Genomic DNA, 21,414 nt, shown 5'->3' with positions numbered 1-21,414 from the left:
AACGGCAGGGCACAAGGCTCCTAACATAGACATAGCCTCCTTTCAGCTCTACATATCATTAGGACAGTATTACTAGAACCTCAGACTGTTCAAGACAATACATACAACTGGATTTTAAAAATGTGATTTTTGAATACTTCAAACTTCAAATCCTATGTAAACCAATATTCTGCAGAACAAACAAAACCTAATCTAGGGGCCGGAGCTGAGGTGCGGTGGGTTAAAGCCCTGGCCTAAAGCGCCAGCATCCCATACGGGCACCAGTTCTAGTCCCAGCTGCTCCTCTTCCGAGCCAGCTCTCTGCTGTGGCCTGGGAAAGCAGTAGAAGATGGCCCAAGTCCTTGGGCCCCTGCACCCGTGTTGGAGACCTGGAGGAAGCTCCTGGCTCTTGGCTTCAGACTGGCACAGCTCCGGCCAGTGTGGGCAATTGGGTAATGAACCATCTGATGGAAGACCTCTCTATCTTTAACTCTAACTCTGTCTTTCAAATAAATAAAATAAATCTTTAAAAAAAAGCTGATGTAGACCACAGGCTACAGTTTTGGAACTTCTGTACATACCCAGAACGAGAGAATTCCAGAGTGCTCACAAATTCACAGAAAATGAAATTTTTAAAGTTTATTTTGGTAGTAAAAAACTTGAAATGCATGCATATGAAGAGTATTCAAAAAGTACATGGAATTGTATATTATGAAGAATCTTTGTATGGATTTCAAAAATTTTGCATCAAAATAAACTTAATTCCATTTCTACAAATTTTTAAAGTACCCTGGTGTGGGTTTCTGTGCATAGTCATATATCTTATGTGTAGATACATAATAGATAACTGACATAAAGGAAATCTTTTTTTATTTAATGAATATAAATTTCCAAAGTACAGAATATTGATTACAATGGCTTACCCCCCATAATGTCCCTCCAACCCACAACCCTCCTCTTATCCACTCCCTCTCCCCTTCCATTCATATCAAGATTCATTTTCTATTCTCTTTATATACAGAAGATCAGTTTAGCATACATTAAGTAAATATTTCAACTGGGATAGAATTCGGTGCCCTGACTGGGACTAGAACCCGGGGTGCCGGTGCCACAGGCAGAGGATTAGCCTATTGAGCCACAGTGCCGGCCTTTCCTTTTTTTTAACATTTATTTAATGAATATAAATTTCTAAAGTACAGCTTATGGATTACAATGGCTTCCCCCAACCCATAACTTCCTTCCCACCCGCAACCCTCCCCTTTCCCTCTCCCTACCCCCTTCCATTCACATCAAGATTCATTTTCAATACTCTTTATATACAGAAGATCAGTTTAGCATATTTTAAGTAAAGATTGCAACAGTTTGCACCCACATAGAAACACAAAGTGAAAAATACTGTTTGAGTACTAGTTATAGCATTAAATCTCAATGTACAGCACATTAAGGACAGAGATCCTACATGAGGAGTAAGTGCACAGTGACTTCTGTTGTTGACTTAACACATTGACACTCTTGTTTATGGCATCAGTAATCACCCTAGGCTCTTGTCATGAGTCGCCAAGGCTATGGAAGCCCCCTGAGTTCACTGACTCTGATCATTTTTAGACAAGGCCATGGTCAAAGTGGAAGTTCTCTCCTCCCTTCAGAGAAAGGTACCTCCTTCTTTGATGACCCGTTCTTTCCACTGGGATCTCACTCATGGAGATCTTTCATTTAGGTTTTTTTTTCCCCCCAGAGTGTCTCGGCTTTCCATGCCTGAAATACTCTCATGGGCATTTCAGCCGGATCCGCATGCCTTAAGGGCTGATTCTGAGGCCAGAGTGCTGTTAGGACATTTGCCATTCTATGGGTCTGCTGTGTATCTCACTTCCCATGTTGGATCGTTCTCTCCCTTTTTGATTCTATCAGCTAGTATTTGCAGACACTATTCTTGTTTATGTGATCCCTTTGGTTCTTAGTCCTATCATTACGATCAATTGTGAACAGAAATTGATCACTTGGACTAGTGAGATGGCATTGGTACATGCCACCTCGATGGGATTGAATTCGAATCCCCTGGTATGTTTCTAACTCTACTGTTTGAGGTAAGTCAGCTTGAGCATGTCCCGAATTGCACATCTCTTCCCTCTCTTATTCCCACTCTTATATTTAACAGCGATCACTTTTCAGTTAAGTTTCAGCACTTAAGAAGAATTGTGTATTGATTACAGTATTCAACCAAAAGTACTAAGTAGAACAAACAAAAAAATACTAAGAGGGATAACATATTAAGCTGCTCATCAACAGTCAGGTTGAAGGCTGATCAAGTCACCATTTCTCATAGTGTTCATTTCACTTTAACAGCTTTCCTTTTTGGTGCTCAGTTAGTTGTCACCTATCAAGGAGAACAAGTGGTATTTGTCCCTTTGGGATTGGCTTATTTCACTCAACATAATGTTTTCCAAATTCCTAACAGGGATCACTTTTCAGTTAAAATTTAAACACCTAAGAATAATTGTGGGTTAATTACAGAGTTCAACCAATAGTACTAGAACAAACAAAAATACTAAAATGGATAAAGTATTACATTGTACATCAACCGTCAGGACAAGAGCTGATCAAGTCTCTGTTTCTCATAGTGTCCATTTCACTTCAACAAGTTTCCCCTTTGGTGCTCAGTTAGTTGTCGCAAATCAGGGAGAACATATGATATTTGTCCCTTTGGGACTGGCTTAATTCACTCAGCATGATGTTTTCCAAATTCCTCCATCTTGTTGCAAATGACTGGGTTTCATTGTTTTTGACTGCTGTATAGTATTCTATAGAGTACATGTCCCATAATTTCTTTATCCAGTCTACTGTTGATGGGCATTTGGGTTGGTTCCAGGTCTTAGCTATTGTGAATTGAGCTTCAATAAACATTAATGTACAGACCGCTTTTTTGTTTGCCAATTTAAATTCCTTTGGGTAAATTCCAAGGAGTGGGATGGCTGGGTTGAATGGTAGGATTATATTCAGGTTTCTGAGGAATCTCCAGACTGACTTCCATAGTGGCTTAACCAGTTTGCATTCCCACCAACAGTGGGTTAGTGTCCCTTTTTCCCCACATCCTCTCTAGCATCTTCAAATCAGAACAAGAATGTATACCCAGGACAGTTTGCATCATCCAGCAATTGCATATTTTTGATCATGTAGACAGAAGCTGAGCTGAATAATCACTAGGCATTGATCATATAAACAAAGCTTTATTTTGCAAATTCATGCTATCAACTAGACAATTAATGAATTCTTAGCTTCCTAAAATTAATTGAATCATAAGACTTTTCAATATTAACAGACACAAAAGCTTTATTAACACATATATTAGATGGCTATTTCTGTTCCATGTCCACAATATCTCAATAATTTTTAAACTTTCATTCATTGGGGGCTGGTGCTATGGTGAAGTAGGCTAATCCTCTGCCTGTGGCACAGGCATCCCACGTGAGCGCTGGTTCTAGTCCTGGCTGCCCCTCTTCCAGCTCTCTGCTATGGCCTGGGAAAGCAGCAGCAGATGGCCCAAGTGCTTGGGCCACTGCACCCACATGGGAGACCCGGAAGAAGCTCCTGACTTCGGATCGGCGCAGCTCCAGCCATTGCAGCCATTTGGGGAGTGAACCAGCAGAAGGAAGACCTTTCTCTCTGTCTCTCCCTCTCCCTCTCACTGTCTGTAACTCTACGTCTCAAATGAATAAATAAAATCTTTTTAAACAATTTTATTTCATTAATTTGAAAGGCAGAGAAGCAGACGAAGATCTCCCATCTGCTGGTTCACTCCCCAGATGTCTGCAACAGCTGAGGCTGGGCGAGGTTTTGATGCCAGGAGCCTGGAACTCAATCAGTCTATCCCACACAGGTGGCAAGAACTCAGCCACTGGAGCCATCACCCACCACCTCCCACGGTACACATTAACAGGAAGTTGTAATGGAGGAAACAGCCAGGACTCCAACTCGGGCTCTCCAATACAGGATGAGGCATCACAACAGGAGGCTTAACCACTGCACCAAATGCCGACTCCAACCTCCGTATTCTTTTAACAACAAAACAGAAGTAATTCAAAGCTATCATTTTTTTAAAGATTTATTTATTTGAAAGTTGGAGTTACACAGAGAGAGAAGGAGAGGCAGAGGCAGAGAAAGAGAGTTCTTCCATCCACTGGTTTACTCGCCAATTGGACACAATGGCCGGAGTTGCACCGATCCAAAGCCAGGAGCCAGGAGCTTCTTCTGGGTCTCCCACGTTGGTACAGGGCCCCAAGGGCTTGGGCCATCTTCTACTGCTTTCCCAGGCCACAGCAGAGAGCTGGATTGGAAGTGGAGCAGCTGAGACTTGGACCGGCACCCATATGGGATGCTGGTGCTGCAGCCGCAGCTTTACCCATTACACCACAGTGCCAGCACCCAAAACTATCATTTTTATAGCCCCAGAAATTAGTTCACCATAGAGACTTTTAGCAAACTATTATTGTACTAGTCTCAATTTATACTTATACTTAAAATTATTCCAGGTTACTTTGTTTTTGCATCTGAAGATAGGGAAAATGTGATTGATTTTCATAAAAGTTATTAGTGTATTCATTCATGAATTGATATGCAAGGTAGGACCTTTCTTTTTCACATAATACATAACCTCCCTTTAAGGAAGTCCCAAAGAATGATTTTCCAAAATGTTTGAGCAACGGCAACATCTATATAAGAAATATCTTCTCACAGATTGAAATCTTCAAACACTGAAGTTATCTGAATGTCTTAAGATACAGCATACATGGGGCTGGTATTGTGGCACAGCAGGTGAAGCCAGCACCTCTGAATACAGCATCCCCTATGAGTGCTGGTTCATGCTCCACTTGCAATTCAACTCCCTGCTAAGTGGCTGGGAAAAGCAGTGGATGGCTCAAGCACTTGGGCCCCTGCTTCCCCTGTGGGAGACCTGGATGAAGTTCCCGGTTCTGGCTGTTGCAGCTATCTGGGGGAGCGAACCAGCAGATCAAGGATTTTCTCTGTGTCTCTCCCTCTCTCATTTTAAGTGTTTCAAAAATCAATCAGTAAATGTCTACAAAAGAACTACTGTACTTTTGAGCATCTGATTTCTTTATAGTTACATTTCATGCAATAAACCTTAATAAAACAAATGGAATAATTCAACTCATCATCTCCACTAAGAGAATATACATATCTACATAAAGTTTAACAACAAAGCAATTCTCCCAAAAGTAAGAGCTCTTATCATTCCCTCATGAATGAATTTTTCATAACTGGGTCATTGCATAATTAACTATTGGACTAAGCCATTTAATAGATTATGCAGCTATAGGTACTAAAGCAGGAAGAACACACTGCTAACTTTAAAAACACTCACTTCTTGTGTCTTATCTCACAACTGCAGAAAAAATACTGGAGTGGCTTGTGATTTCTGAATTTAAGTCTTATACTTTAGCTTTATAATCTCTGGCGCTTACAAATACAACAGGAGAAGTACTTGCCTAAACAGAAACCCTGGGCTAGATAGTAGGAGTCTCCAGGATGATCCAAGTACTTATATGTGGCTATCATGAAAAATGTCACAGCTCGCCTAGGTCACCCACTGCCTAGAATGATGAGTGCTGTGCCTTCCAATTCAGACACAGCTGTAAGGACACCAACAGGTGTACATTTATTTTGTATCTATTGTTGCCTAATGGGGGCAAAAATGATTACTGAGCATCTGCCAACTGGATAAAACGCTACAATTATCCTAACCGTGTAATATCTATCTAGCCTTTTAACAGGGGCGTAAGTAGAATATGCCAAGGGAAAAGTAGCTTAAATATCACAGCAGTTTTAGAATATATTTCATTATTTTACAATTCTTCTTGGAAATAATAAAAAGGGGAAAGTGTTTTTCTTCTTTTGCCAAACTTGGGATACTAAGATAGGTATTTGATTTTTAAAAATTATTGCTCCAAACCATAACTATCTCATCACATTGGTCCTGAAGATTACAAATGCTTCAAAGTTAAATTTCTAGGAGATTTTTATAGTCCGTTATCATATTCCTAAAAGTGCTTACTATTATAGATCTATGCGTTCCATTCTTGGTGCTAAAATATACATAAAATTTACCATTATAATCATTTTTAATATTTCTCTACTTAGTTGAAATGCAGGACAACACAGACAGAGGTAGAAACAGAGGCAGAGAGAGAGAAAGATCTTCTATCTGCTGACCCACTTTCTATGTAGTCACCACTGCCTTTTTTCCCATATGGTGGCAGGGGCCCAAAACACTTGGGCCATCTTCCACCACCTTCACAGACATATTAACAGGGAGCTGAATTGGAATTAGAGTGACTTAGACTTGAACCAGCACTCCAATATGGGATGCTGGTGTCTCAAGGGGGAGCTTAACTGGCTGTGTCACAATGCTGACCTTCCCCCACCCCCAACCCCGCACACTTCATAGTTTTAAAATGACAAGGTATGACTCTCCCACTTGTGCTGGTTTTCAAGATTGTTTTGGCTGAGATTCCTCTATCTTATATATGAATTTTGGGATGAGTTTTCCTATTTCTATAAAAGCAATCATTGGAGTATTTATTTATTTATATTACAGGTAGAGTTGTAGACAGAGACATATTCTTCCTTCCATTGGTTCACCCCCCAAATGGCCACCACGGCCGGCACTGTGAAGATCCAAATCCAGGAGCCAGGAGCTTCTTCCTGGTCTCCCATGCAGGTGCAGGAACCCAAGCACTTGGGCCATCCTCCACTGCCCTCCCGGGTCACAGCAGAGAGCTGGACTGGAAGAGGAGCAACTGGGACTAGAACCCAGCACTCATATGGATGCCGGCACTGCAGGCGGAGGATTACCCAAGTGAGCCACGGCGCCGGCCCCTCAGCAATGTTTTACAGTGATCATAGTACACGTCTTTTATTGCCTTGGTTAAGCTATTTTCTAAATAATTTAATCTTATTGTTGTTATAAATAGAATTATTTTTATAATTTTCTTTCATATTGTCAGTAGATAGAAATGCAACTGACATTTTGTGTTAGCCTTGTATCCTGCCACTCTACTGAATTCACCTGTGAGTTCTAACAATTTGCTTGTTGAATCTCTGTAGTTTTCTATACATAAGACAACACTATCTGCAAACACAGATGATTGTACGTCTTTGTTACCACCTTGAATATTTTTATTTCATTTCTTGCCCAATTGCTCTGGCTAGAATTTTCAGTACTACGTTGAATAGAAGTAGTGAATAAAACAAGGATCTGTTCTTCCTGATTTCAGAGAAAAATTTTTCAGTCTTTCACGACTGATTATGTCTAGTTGTAAGTTCTGCATACATGGCTTTTATCATGTTGAAGTATTTCATTTCCTAGTTTTCTGAGTGTCTCTTTTTTTTTTACAATTTATTTATTTGAAAGGCAGAGTTACAGATGGAGGGAGAGGGGAGGAGGGAGGGGGGGAGGAGGGAGAGGGAGGGGAGAGAGGGAGAGAGCAAGATATCAATCTTCTACCTGCTGGTTCACTCCTCAAATGGACACAATGGTCGGGCTGAAGCCAGGAGTCAGGAGCTTCTTCTGGGTCTCCCATGTGGGTACAGGGACCCAAGGACTTGGGCCATATTCTGCTGCTTTTTCAGGTACATTAGTAGGGAACTGGATGTGAAATAGAACAGCTAGGTCTCGAACGGGTGCCCTATGGGATGTCAGTGTAGCAGGCAGTGGCTTCACCCACAATGCCATGATGACGTGCCAAATAACTCACTTTTCTTACACATGTTGTTAGCACTTTTGTAAAAAAATCAGTTGGCTGTTTATGTACAGATTTACTTACAGGGTCTCTATTCTGTTCCATTGATCTAGATGTCTGTTTTTATGCCAACATTATATTTTAAATAAACATATATGGAAATTTTTTTCATATATGGAAGTCATGCCAGCCTAAATTTGGCTGAGCAAACAGAAAACCTAAGAAAATTAAATATAAACTTTACTTTGGAATATATACACAAGAATGATGATCTCCTAAATGCAGAGTCAAGTTTTCAATGTAGGTGCTTATTACAATACAGATTCCTGAGTTTTATCCCAGAATTCTACTCAAAATCTCTAACGTCAGTCTACTCTGGGAAATCTGAAGCTATAACTCAGCTTCAGCTTGCTCCTAGTCCCCATCCATCTCAGGAACCCTGGAGGGAATTCATTTTTTTAAGAGCTGGTGTTTTTCTCCAAATACAGTGCTGTACTATCACACCAGAGGCTGTACTTGTCAAGCAGCATTAGCAGAGGCAATGTCGAAAGGAAAATAGATATGAAAACAGATGTTCTGAGCACATCACACTAGATAACCCATCACATATGTTAGAAAAGTGATTTTTGCACACTTTTTCTCTGACTCCTCTAAAACAGTTGTTTGAGTATTTGGCAATATTTCCTGTAGGCATTTATAGCATTTTGGATTCTTTATCAATATTATTTTATCAACTGCCCTCGGAGAGAATAAAATACCATGATCGGATACTAGTAGAGCATTCTACAACTGTTTTCTGAGATATCTACTGACACAGACAGTGCTTCCAAATGCTCACCGGCTCATCTGCTGCCAGAACTACTCAGGCAAAAAGAAAAGGCTGGGCTTTCCCATTTCTTCTTGCTGCCATTTCACAGTCTTTCAAACTCATATGTTTGCATGTGCCCTGAAAGAAAACTAATGAATTCTATCTCCTCCACTGACGGCAATCCGAGCTGAACACTGGCAGCAGTGGTGCAATTGGCATTTGATTCATCATGCTCACACTTCTGCACCTGTGCCACTGCCAGTGGGAGTGAGGCAGTCTAATACAACACCTTGCTCCTCGACATCCCCAGGGATGGGAGAGTGTACACATCAAGTAAAAGCAATTCATAAGGCAAATTATTTTTGTTAGCAATATATACACACTTTAGACAAATCATGACCTAACACGTTATATCTTACTATAATGCTTAAACAATGTCATATAAAAACTATGCTTAACTGTTCATCATACTGAAAAAATCTTTCAGGGCTCTGGAGCTTCTCTTCTCCCAGCCAGCAACAAGGCAACCAGTGGCTTTAAGGCCAGAGAAGACAGAATACCAATGTTTATCTGCTTGCTTCTCACGAGTTAACCAGTAGCCTTAAGCCAAGCCTCTTTGGACTCACTCCTCTCTTCCATTTTCTTTGGGACCATAATTGACAAGACTTCTTCCTTGAATACTTCCAACCCACTACATCTCGAATACACCAACTGACTGTCCCAGCCTCATCTCTAAAACAGAGTCCCAGAGAATGGGTTTTTATTTTTTAAAGCTTCCTTTTTATTTATTTTCTGAAATAACATTTTTTTACATTTTATTTAAAGTATACAGATTTCATGTACCTAATGTATACAGATTTAGGAACATAATGGTAACTCCCACCCTACCCTCTCTCCTGCTCAGGCTCTCACTCTTCCTCCTCCTTCCTCTCCTGTTCCCTCTCAATTTTTACAATGATATACTCATTTTTTTAAACTTTTATTTAATGAATATAAATTTCCAAAGTACGGCTTATGGATTACAATGGCTTCCCCCCCATAACGTCCCTCCCACCCGCAACCCTCCCCTCTCCCACTCCCTCTCCCCTTCCATTCACATGAGGATTCATTTTCGATTCTCTTTATATACAGAAGATCAGTTTAGCATACTTTCATCATCATTTAAAAAAAATCATCTATTATTTTTCACTTTATGTTTCTGTGTGGGAGCAAACTGTTGAAATCCATACTTAATGTATACTAAGCTGATCTTCTGTATATTAAGATAATCGAAAATGAATCTTGATGTGAATGGAAGGGGAGAGGGAGTGGGAAAGGGGAGGGTTGTGGGTGGGAGGGACGGTATGGGGGGGAAGCCATTGTAATCCATAAGTCGTACTTTGGAAAATTATATGCATTAAATAAAAGTTTAAAAAAAAATAAACAACGGGAGTCACTGTACACCTGCTCCCCATGTAGGACCTCCATCCTTAATGTGTTGAATATGCGAATTAACGGTAAAACTACTACTCAAACAGTACTCTATATTTTGTGTGTCTGTGTGGATGCAGTCTGTTGAAATCTTTACTTAGTATATATTAAGTTGATCTTCTCTATATAAAGATAATTGAAAATGAATCTTGATGGAGAATGGGATCGGAGAGGGAGTGGGAGATGGGATGGTTGCGGGTGGGAGGGAGGTTATGGGGGAAAAAGCCGCTGTAATTCAAAAGTTGTACTTTGGAAATTTACATTTATTAAATAAAAGTTGAAAAAAACAACATTGAAAAAAAAGTAAAGATTTCAACATTTTGCTCCCACACAGACACATAAAGTGAAAAATAATAGATGATTTTTTAAATGATGATGAAATCAGATCAGACCTATTGTCATGTTTAATCCCAGTGAGAGTCAAGTTGGGAATTGATAATTTCTTCTTTTTTGTTTTTTTACAGAAGATCAGTTTAGTATACATTAAGTAAAGCTTTCAACACTTTGCACCCCCATAGAAAAACAAAGTGAAATATACTGTTTGAGTACTCGTTATAGCATTAAGTCTCAATGTACAGCACACTAAGGACAGAGATCCTACATGAGGAGTAAGTGCACAGTGACTCCTGTTGTTGACTTTACAATGATATACTCATTATACGTTATACTCTTAAGATTAACGCTATATTAAGTTAAGAGTTCAACAAATACTAAGAAGAAGAGAAAACCCACCATTCAGTGCTATAAACAAACATCAAACCTCAAAATGTCATTTTTTTTTGATAGGCAGCGTCAGAGAGAGAGACAGAGAAAGGTCTTCCTCTGCCGTTGGTTCACCCTCCAATGGCCGCCACGGCCGGCACACTGCAATGATCCGAAGCCAGTAGCCAGGTGCTTCTCCTGGTCTCCCATGCGGGTGCAGGGCCCAAGAACTTGGGCCATCCTCCACTGCACTCCTGGGCCACAGCAGAGAGCTGGCCTGGAAGAGGGGCAACCGGGACAGAATCCGGAGCCCCAACAGGGACTAGAACCCCAGGTGCCGGCGCCACAGGCGGAGGATTAGCCTATTGAGCCGTGGCGCCAGCTCAAAATGTTAATTTCATTCCTGCTGAGCCACAGTGCCAGGCCTTAATTTCATTCCTATACATTACAATTTCTGGTACACAGTTACCATGCATCAGGGAGAACATATGGTATTTGTCTTTTTGGGACGGGTTAATTTTACTAAGTATAATGGCTTCCAGCTGCATCCACGTTGTTGCAAGACAGGATTTCAGGGCCGGCGCTGTGGCATAGCAGGTAAAGCTGCCTCCTGCAGTACATGCATCCATTATGGGTGCTGGTTCGAATCCCGACTGCTCTACTTCTGATCCAGCTCTCTGCTGTGGCCTGGGAAAGCACTAGAAGATGGCCCAAGTCCTTGGGTTCCTGTACCCACGTGGGAGACCCAGAAGCAGCTCCTGGCTCCTGGGTTTGGATCAGCACGGCTCTGGCCATTGTGGCCAACTGGCAAGTGAACCAGTGGATGGAAGCCCTCTCCCTTTCACTCTCCCTCTCCCTCTTTCTCTGCCTCTCCTTCTCTCTTTGTGTAACTATTTCAAATAAATAACTTTTTTTAAAAGACAGGATTTCATTTCTTTTTTACAGCTGTGTAGTACTCCATAATTTCTTTATCTAGGCATCAGTCATGCAAATCTGGGTTGATTTCCTATCTTAGCTATTGTGAATTGAGCTGCATTGAACATGGAGGTACAGACAACTCATATGCTGATTTCATTTCCCTTGAGTAAATTCCTAGGAGTAAAATAGCTGGGTGATGTGGTATATCTATCTTCAGCTGTCTGAGGTATCTCCACACTGTCTTATTAAGAATGCCAGGTCCCATCTGCTCCCCATGCCCATTAGTTCTGCCTCCATTTCATGCACCAGTCCCGCTCGGACACCTGAGCCCATCACAGAGCTAGAAACACAGTGCCTGTCAGCAAAGTTAGGCCACCCTTTCCTACACTCTTTTCCTCCTCCCCTCAAACTCCTCTAAATCACAGCAGTTCAGTAGGGGACAATCCTACTTCAGCGTTTAAGCCAACAAGAAATTCAAAATCAGCTGTGTTATTCCAGTAAGGAGGCAGAAATTAAACCAGTAATTTCAACAGGAAAAATATAAAAATTAACTAGTAAAAGATGGTTAACTATTAAAGGAATAAGAGAATACTAAAGAATATACCAAATGTAAAGAGCAGCTGTTCCCTTTGGGGATGAAGAAGATTATTCAAGATTGGGATTTTTTTTGTACCCATTGGAGTCTTGATTGTAGCCCCTTGGATGGCAGAGAGCAACCCTGGAATGCCGTAGGCACAGCTGGTTCACAGGCATTTGTTCAGGATGGTGAGTATTCTTATATACCACCATAAGTAGCATCATAGGAGCAAGAAGTAAAACATCCCCAAACCAGAACGAGAAACCCGTTTTAGACCATGCAATGGCCCTACAGTGCCCTCTACTGACAAGCCTTCACACTGTACTAGCTGGCAAAATAAATCTTTATAGCATCTAGCTCCAGCATCAAAACACAGCGTATAACTTCTCGCCACTCCTTTTTAACACCATACAGGAAGTCCTAGCTAATACAGTACTAAAAGAAAATACAATATATCCATATAGTTAACAAAAAAATGAAACCCTTTTTTCTCAATTAACACAATTGTCTTTACAAAAGAAAAACTCACAGAAAAGCTCTTCGAACTGATAAGCAATTATAGCAAAGCGTATGATGTAAGATGAATATCCAAAAGCCAAATGACTTACTACACACCCATAATGAACAATTAAAATTTCAAACTAGAAACACAATACTGCTAAAAATAAAATACTTAGGCATAAGTCTAACAAAATATGTATAAAATCTGTAGGAATAGAAGTACAAAACTCTGATGAAAGAAATCAAGGATCAAAATAAGTAAAGAGATACTCCATGTTCATGGACAGGAACTCAATACTGTCAAGATGTCAGACTTTCCCAGCTCTATAGATTCAATACAAACCAAATCAAAATCTCAGACAGTTTATTGAGGATAATGAGTCAAAAGGTTTGTATGAAAATGCAAAAGACCCAGAAGAGCTAGCTATAGAAAAAATAAAAAAAAAAGTTGGTGGACTAACACTACACCTGTCTTCTAGACTTACTATAAAGCAACAATAATATTGTGGGACATCAGTGAAAGAACAGACAAAAGATAAGTGGATCAGAATATAGAACCCAGAAACATACTCACACAGGTATAATCAACTGATTGTTGAAGAAGAAAAGGCAACACAATGGAGAAAGGATGATTTTTCAATTAATAGTGTTAGAACATCCATATGCAACAAAATTAATTTATGCGTTGACTTTATACCTTTCCCAAAAACTGAAAATGGAACACAGCTCTCCATATAAACTACAAAACTATCTAATCTCTAGAAGATAATATTTTTTAAAAATCCAGGTGACCTTGGGTTTGGCATTGAATTTTTAGATTTAATACCAAAAGCATGATCCATGAAAGAAAAAAAGTCATTTTAAATTCATTAAAATTAAAAGTTTCTGTGGAAAGATACTGTTAAGACAATGAAAAGGTAAGCCACATGTTGAGAGAAAATATTTGCAAAATGCCTAACTGGTAAGGATACATATGAGGATACTTCAAAACATTTATGGAAAATGGAATTAAAAGGTAAGTTTATTTAGGTGAACATCATGTTAAAGAGTTTGGTTCTGGATCAAGTTCTGCTCCCTACAGACAATTTACTTAACTGGTCTGACTCCATTCTGTCATTCACAAAATAAGGATAATTGGTAATGGGTATGTAGTCCAGCAGTTAAGATACCTACCTCCATATTGGAGTGCTTGGGTTCAAGTCCTGCATCTGCTTCCAAGTCCAACATCCTGTTAATGAAATCCTGGAAGTCAAAAGGTAATGGCTCAACTACTTGGGTTCCTGCCACCCACATGGGAGATCTGACTGAGCTCCCAGCTCCTGGCTTTGCCTAGCCTAGCCCTAGCATTTGGGGCATGAAGTAGTGGATGGGGGTGTATGTTTCTCTCCCCCTACCACCACTGTGTGTGTGCACACCTCTTGAATAAAAATTACAAAGCATAATAATTACAGAATCTATCTCACTCTACATCACTAGATTATTCTAAACATTTCCTAATGATTTTTAAAGATTAAAGATATGATTCAAAGTGGCTTAGCACATAGTAAGTCTTAAAAGTGATAGATATTTTCTGGATTATAATCAGAAAGATCCAACAGGATATTTCCCCTTCTTCACGATGAGAAGATGCTAGTAATACACAATCTCTATAGCGACACCTAATTCACCAGACATAAATGGGGTTTGCAAATGCTAATTTTTAAGTCCACTATTTATAATGTCCAAATAAGCTTCCACAAGTCCAAAAGTGGTAAAACTTGTATATAGTACAGTGAATGACGGTGGTAATATCATTCCTGTGAAATTCTGATTTACTTCTATCATATAACATGTATATCTAATATATAAATATAATCAGCCTATGTCAGAAAACCACATTAACTCATTGTTTTTATACACTATTACTAAATACATAATTTTTGTTTTATACATTATATTTTATCTTCTAATTAGATCAGTTATTGCCCATGAAGACATCATATTTATATTTAAACATCTAGGCTTCCTGCCTTTACCTATTCATTCAATGACAACTGGGCAAAGTAGACTAATGAGTTGGGTTAGGCTGTCTGAGGAATTTAAGAATGAAAATATATTATATTCTCTTACATATGCATTACCTTATAAAACATTAAATATATATAAAATATCCATAACATGAGATGTGACAGTTGTCAAGAACGAACTAGGAGAATTAAAATTTAAGAAATCATGGAATGCCCATTTGGTATAGTGGTCAAGATGCATGTTGGTTAAGTCAACAACAGGAGTCACTGTGCACTTTCTCCTCATGTAGGATCTCTGTCCTTAATGTGCTGTACATTGTGATTTAATGCTATAACTAGTACTCAAACAGTATTTTTCACTTTGTGTTTCTGTGTGGGTGCAAAATGTTGAAATCTTTACTTAATATATACTAAATTGATCTTCTGTATATATAAAGAGAATTAAAAATGAATCTTGATGTGAATGGAATGGGAGAGGGAGCGGGAGATGGAAGGTTGCGGGTGGGAGGGATATTATGGGGGGGGGAGACATTGTAATCCATAAGCTGTACTTTGGAAATTTATATTCATTAAATAAAAGTTAAAAAAAGATACATGTTGGGATCCCACATCTCATATTAGCATGCCTGGGTTCAAGTCTAGGCTCCACTTCTTTTTAATTTTAATACAAGGAGAATAGATTTCATATATTTCACAGATGTAATTCTATGATGATAATCATACTTCCCTCCTTCTCTCAATGCATCCTCCTTCCTTTTTAAATTTTTTTAATAACATCTTTTCAATTTATTTTATAAGCACAAGCTTATGTACTACTAGCCATAATGTTCAACAAGCAAAAAGTTGTTCCAGGGGAATACCAACTGTTCTACAGGAATACCAACAAAGGCTATAAACAATAATCAGATCGTAAGATGTCAGTTTCATTTTTTTAAGCTTCCTAATAATGTATGCCCTGGGAGGCAGCAGGTGATGGACTGCCTCCATCACCTGCTGCCTCCCAGGCAAATACTTGATGGGCTCAAGTATTTGAGTCCCTGCTGCCTACATAGGAGACCCAGGTAGAATGCCTAGATCCAGACTATGACCTGCCTGTCATGTGCATTTGGAGAGTGAACCAACAAGTGGAAGATGTGTGTGTGCCCTTCAAATACATACATACATTTTTAAAAGAAGAAAAATCACTTCCAAGTGAAATAGGGCAAAATGGCAGCAGCTTATGAAGTGATCTTCAGTCCTTGAAGAAGTGTGGGAAGATGAGAGGACATTTCACAACTAGCACATAGTTTCAGAAAAAATACTGAACTGTTCCCATTTGAGTATATTGAATTGCTTGTACCTATAATCAACATATAGGATCTGAAATTTTTTATCAAACTCTAACGTAAATAGAGTAATCATAATAAATTCTCTTATATCTTAATATGGATTTTCTTTACTTCAAAGACTTCAGCACTAATTAGTAAAAACCTAGAGTACAAAGAATAATAAGAGGTCCTTGCTAATGGCAATCACTTTTTGGAGTATATACACACACGCCTTGAAATTCTCTGCATCCAACACTTGTAATCTGGGAGAAAACACTCTTATTTCCACCATCTTATTCCCCAATTTTCTACTAATTTAGAATATACTGTTCTCACCAAGAAATAAGACATGCATGCAATGTACAGACTACATCTGGAAACACCATGTCCAATTCTAGACATGTCACCATTTAAGACAATGACTAGGACAGTGAGTGTCCAGACATCATAATTTATAAAAATTGTAGGGGATTAAAGAGCATGGGTGGGCCTTAGTATGAAGACTAGTGGTTAAACATTAGATCTATCTTCAAATATTTGATGAACTCCTGTACATCTAGAGATGGATGGTAAATAATTTGTTATTTATAGTTATTAAAGTATGGACATTTGCAAGTGATTTACTTTATATAAACTAGTAAGGATTCAACAATGTTACCATGTTTCTAACTTTCCCACATTTGCGTTGCAGAGCTTTCTTGAATAATCCAAAAGTATAGTTATATGTATAGCCAGTTACCTACATTACCTATATCCCCATACATTTGCCAGACAGTAAACCTCTTAGGGCTAAAAGACCCCAATACAAAACGGTTGACGTTTTCTACTCTAGAGCTGGTGATCAGAATTAGAAGCAGGCAAATTTGAACTTAATAAAAAACAATATTTACCTTAAGGCTGTTCTATTAAGGAAACAATCTTCCTAGAAAAGCACTTTAACTGTCCGGTACTGAAACTGCCCAAGCAGAATATACAGGTTTATTAGAGTGGTTGCTACAGGGAATAGGGGGATGACTCTCAAGCCCCTCCTAACATTAAAAATTATGCAATAGAATTGATGAGACTATCTGGAAAACACATCATACATAGTTTTTATATTACAAAACAAGTAATTGCCAAAGCAGAAAAACCTGCAACGTTTCCTCTTTCTGAAGGATTTTTCTAAGTATACATCTCTTCCATAATGGGCATAATAGAGAGAAGCCCAAGAACTGTGACTCTCCCCTACATAGAAAATCCTTGGACTCGATTACAAATCTAGGATCAGAAGAAATACTATCACACATAACTTATTAGAAAACTGAAACATAGTTTTTGTAAGGAAAAATCATACACAGCTAGGAAAATAAGCATTTGAATAAGGGGCAACCCTTAGATAATTTGTTTAAAATCTTAATTGTTTTGTCAAGCATAGAGAGCTGAATTAAAGACAGGCAATCAAAGGCAGTGATTATAAAGCACTTATCTAGTTGGAGTCATGCTAACAATGGGATCCCCTAGCCATCATGTAGCTCTGATATTATTTTGACATTTTTATAAACAATCTGTGAGAGGAAGACATCTTCAGATTTGAAGAATAAATTTAGCTTTTGCAAGTACTGAGCTGCCAAACAGTTGGGGATAAACTGCCTAAAAACATGACATGATTGAAGGAATGGGCAGCAGAAGAGGCACATGGGCTTCAAGTTGAGTCCCGGGTACTGCATTCAAGTAAAAATTACTCCCAAGAATCAACTGCTTAATAAAGGATGACTCTTGAAACTGTATGTCTCCTGCTGACATTCTTTCATGAATACTAGGCTTGTATAGCCATCTGCCAATTATATATTTCCACTCATATGGTTATGGTTCACATACACATCAAACTCAACATATCTCAATATGAATTCTTTATTTCCCTTCTTCTAACTTCAATTGATCCATATATGATTTCTCACACTTTTTTATACCATAAATCAATTACTCAATCCAGAAACAGGAATCACTATACTCTACTTAGAGCAGAGATTGCCAGCTGTCTACCACAATCTATGCTTACTTAACATATCCCAGCCTTCCTTGTAGTTTAGGACTAGTCTTATGACAAGATTCTCTCCAATGAAATAAGAACAGAAGTGATGGAATGCAATTTCACGTCTTGTTGATAAAATCTCTTGTGCTCATACCTCCATATATGCATTCCCCTCACTGTACTTTCCAAGTATGAGAATGGCAATAGTCAAAGTGATCTTGGAATCCATATGTTCAAGGTGATCTAGGTATGATGAACCAGGGTCCTTAAAATATGAATAATATTCACCCCACAATCATTAGCAACCTGGAATACCAGCCAAGCCTCGGAGAGTAGTAAACTCTGAGCTATTAGATTATGGGGTCTCTTTGTTCTAGTTGTTGAACCTAGCCTAACTGATATATTATCCTTATCACCTCAATCACAAAGTAGTACTTCCTGCATATTTCTCAAGTACACCTCCTCCTGTCTCTCCCTACCGCCATGACCAAAGTCTCTTATCACTTTGCTATTCTATCACCCTTTTACATACGCCTCTTACAGGCCTGCTCAACTCCTGCCATAAAGTATCCATTGGGCTTTTAATCAGTCTGCACTGACCCATTCTAGCTTCCTAAGAGCCTTTGGAGAGGGTGTCTTCTGAGGATCCATCTGTCTGCAATGATATAATAGTCTTGCTAAGTTGGAATAACATCATCCCATAGCCTCAGAAGAGGTTCTAGATGGAATAAGCTAATGAACGAGTTCCATGCCCTTGGCCCAGTAATTGGTTCCTTGTTGGACTTGTACAATTTGGTTTGATTATTCAGAGATGGTCTATATGTCTCTTTCTTCATTCTCTTACTCTGGACATGGACGATGAACTATAATGTTCCAGGAACTGGTGGAAGCCATTTGTAATCAGGAAGTAGTAGAAATACCACTGAATGAAAAGCTAGAAAAAAATGTATCTTCAGTAACATCAAGGGTCAAACCTAACTTTCTACGTCTAGACATTACATTTACGTGTATCAAATGTATTCCATTGTTTTGAAACCCAATTTGAGTTTGATTTTCTATTACTTACAACGCAAAGTGTACCAACCAAAACATGCCTCATTCCTACTCCAGTTCACCTTCCAAATAGCCTACCAGAACAACTCCTGTAACGTGAGAAACTGACCAAATAACTCTCACATAAAATCACTCAAAGCTTTTAACATTCTGGGCCCTTCATCCTATCTGCCTCATCAAACTCATGATATTGTCTTCCTATCTGCATAATTCACTCCCAGAAATAGCAAGAAACTTTTTGTCCCAGAAGTTAATTCCCTATACCAACCAATTCCTTATACCACTAGACTCTCTCATGCCTGCTCTCCAACAATTTCCACCTCCTATATTAAGTCAGTAGCTCTTGAAATTACATACACAGTAACTCAACTACACATACTCAGGAAAATGGAGAAATGAATTATGATACAGGCATGTAAAACTGTAAGACAATAAAATAAATGACATAACATGGATAAACCTCAAATACATGGTCTGAGGAAAAACCTAACAAAAAATTCAAATGGTGTCGCTAAAACATGCAAAGCAGTAACATTTATAGTAAAATTAAAAATCAACTAAGAATGATGTTTCTGGGGAAAGAAGGAGCAAACGATATCAGGGAGGAATATACAGGCAGCTTTGAGTCTATAAGGGATATTTTACTTCTAAAAAATAATCTAATGCAACTGTTACAAAAAGAATAATGTACAGTATATCAGGGTGGTATTGAACAATGATGCTTGTTGTAATATTTTATGTACAGTTTTGCATGCTTGAAATGTTTTCTAACAAAACACACATGTACATATTACATAAAATATGCTTAAAAGCATTTTATCTTCCTTTTCCAACCTCATTAACTACATTAAAGCTTGTTCCAAGTGTGATTGATCACAACTAAGATAATGTTGAGGTTCCAGTCTGCAAACTCCATAAAAGATATAATCAAGCCAGGGAAGTTTGATAAAAAGCAACTGAAATAGTAGTGCCCTGTGTTTGGTGGGACTGTGGGCAAACAGCTTTTCATACACTTCTGGTAAGACTATAAATTTATATAATCTATTTGAGGACAACTTGACAGTGCCTATTAAAGAAAATGGAGGAAGGAGCCTGAGTCAGTTTACTAGAGTTTTTATTAATGCTTTTTCAATAACTGTTTTCAACTATTAAATAAAGGCTTCTGGGCACATCAAGTGCTTTAATTTGCTTAACAGTATGCCAAGAAACAAGGAAACTCTTTTAAGGTTTATTTATCTGCAAGTCAGAGTTACAGAGATAGAGGGACAGATACAAATACAAACACATGGGGGTGGAGGAGGAGGATGGGGGACAGGGACAGGGACAGAGAATGAGAATATTCTCCATCCGCTGGTTCACTCCCCAGATGAGTGCAATGGCTGGGGCTGGGCCAGAATGAAGCCAGGAGCCTCCGCCAGGTCTCCCATGTGGGTGCAGGGCCCAAGCACTTGGGACATCTTCTGCTGCTTTTCCAAGGCTGCTAGCAGGGAGCTGCTTCAGAAGCAGAACCGCAGGGACTCAAACCAGCACCCACATGAGATGCTGGCATCACAGGCACTGGCTTTACCCAGTAAAACCACAGCATCAGCCCAACCCTATTTTTTTAAACAGTGTCTTTTGAAGTTTACTTCACTTTTCATGTAACAGGAAATGTCTTTAACAATAAGGTTTGCCTATAAAAGTTCTACCACGCACATTTCTACTTATACAGCAACACAATTGCTAGAGTTGTTAGACTGGTAAAGGACAAATTTAATATTAAATCTGGTCCACTATGTGTAAATCAAACAATTGCAGAAGATATAGGTGAGGTTAATTTAAAAACACCCCACGTAGAAACTGTATATTTTAGCTTGTTGCTGAAAGCACATAGACGAGAGGAGAGAGAGAGAGAAACAAACAGACAAATATTTAGGTAGAGACAGGCAAGATTCAAGTAACCACTAATCAGGTTTGTTTCTAATTACTTGAGAATAAATAATCACATAAGCATGAATTAAGTTCTCAACAATTTTACAGTTTGCAGTTTCAGATTTTCCTAAACACAAATGTCAGTTAGTACGGTGATTTGATTATATCAATCACTAATGATGAGAAATCACATAAATTAGTAATATACTAAAATTGAGTGCTTACTGTTTATGGGTCAAGACTAGATTAATTATAATCGCACCATACCTTTAAATCATAGTTTAATTATGGAGGAAAGGAGATTTTAAAGGAATTCTGCAAAGAAAAAAATTTAAGTTTTTAAAGCAGGCAAGATGCAAAAATACTTCATGGTATGTGAGGAGGAGGAAGACAGCAAATCCTTTTCTGAACACTGAT

This window comes from Oryctolagus cuniculus, chromosome X, assembly GCF_964237555.1.
Source record: "Oryctolagus cuniculus chromosome X, mOryCun1.1, whole genome shotgun sequence".
NCBI classification, from domain to species: Eukaryota; Metazoa; Chordata; class Mammalia; order Lagomorpha; family Leporidae; genus Oryctolagus; species Oryctolagus cuniculus.
Note: the sequence above shows the minus strand (reverse complement) of the source record.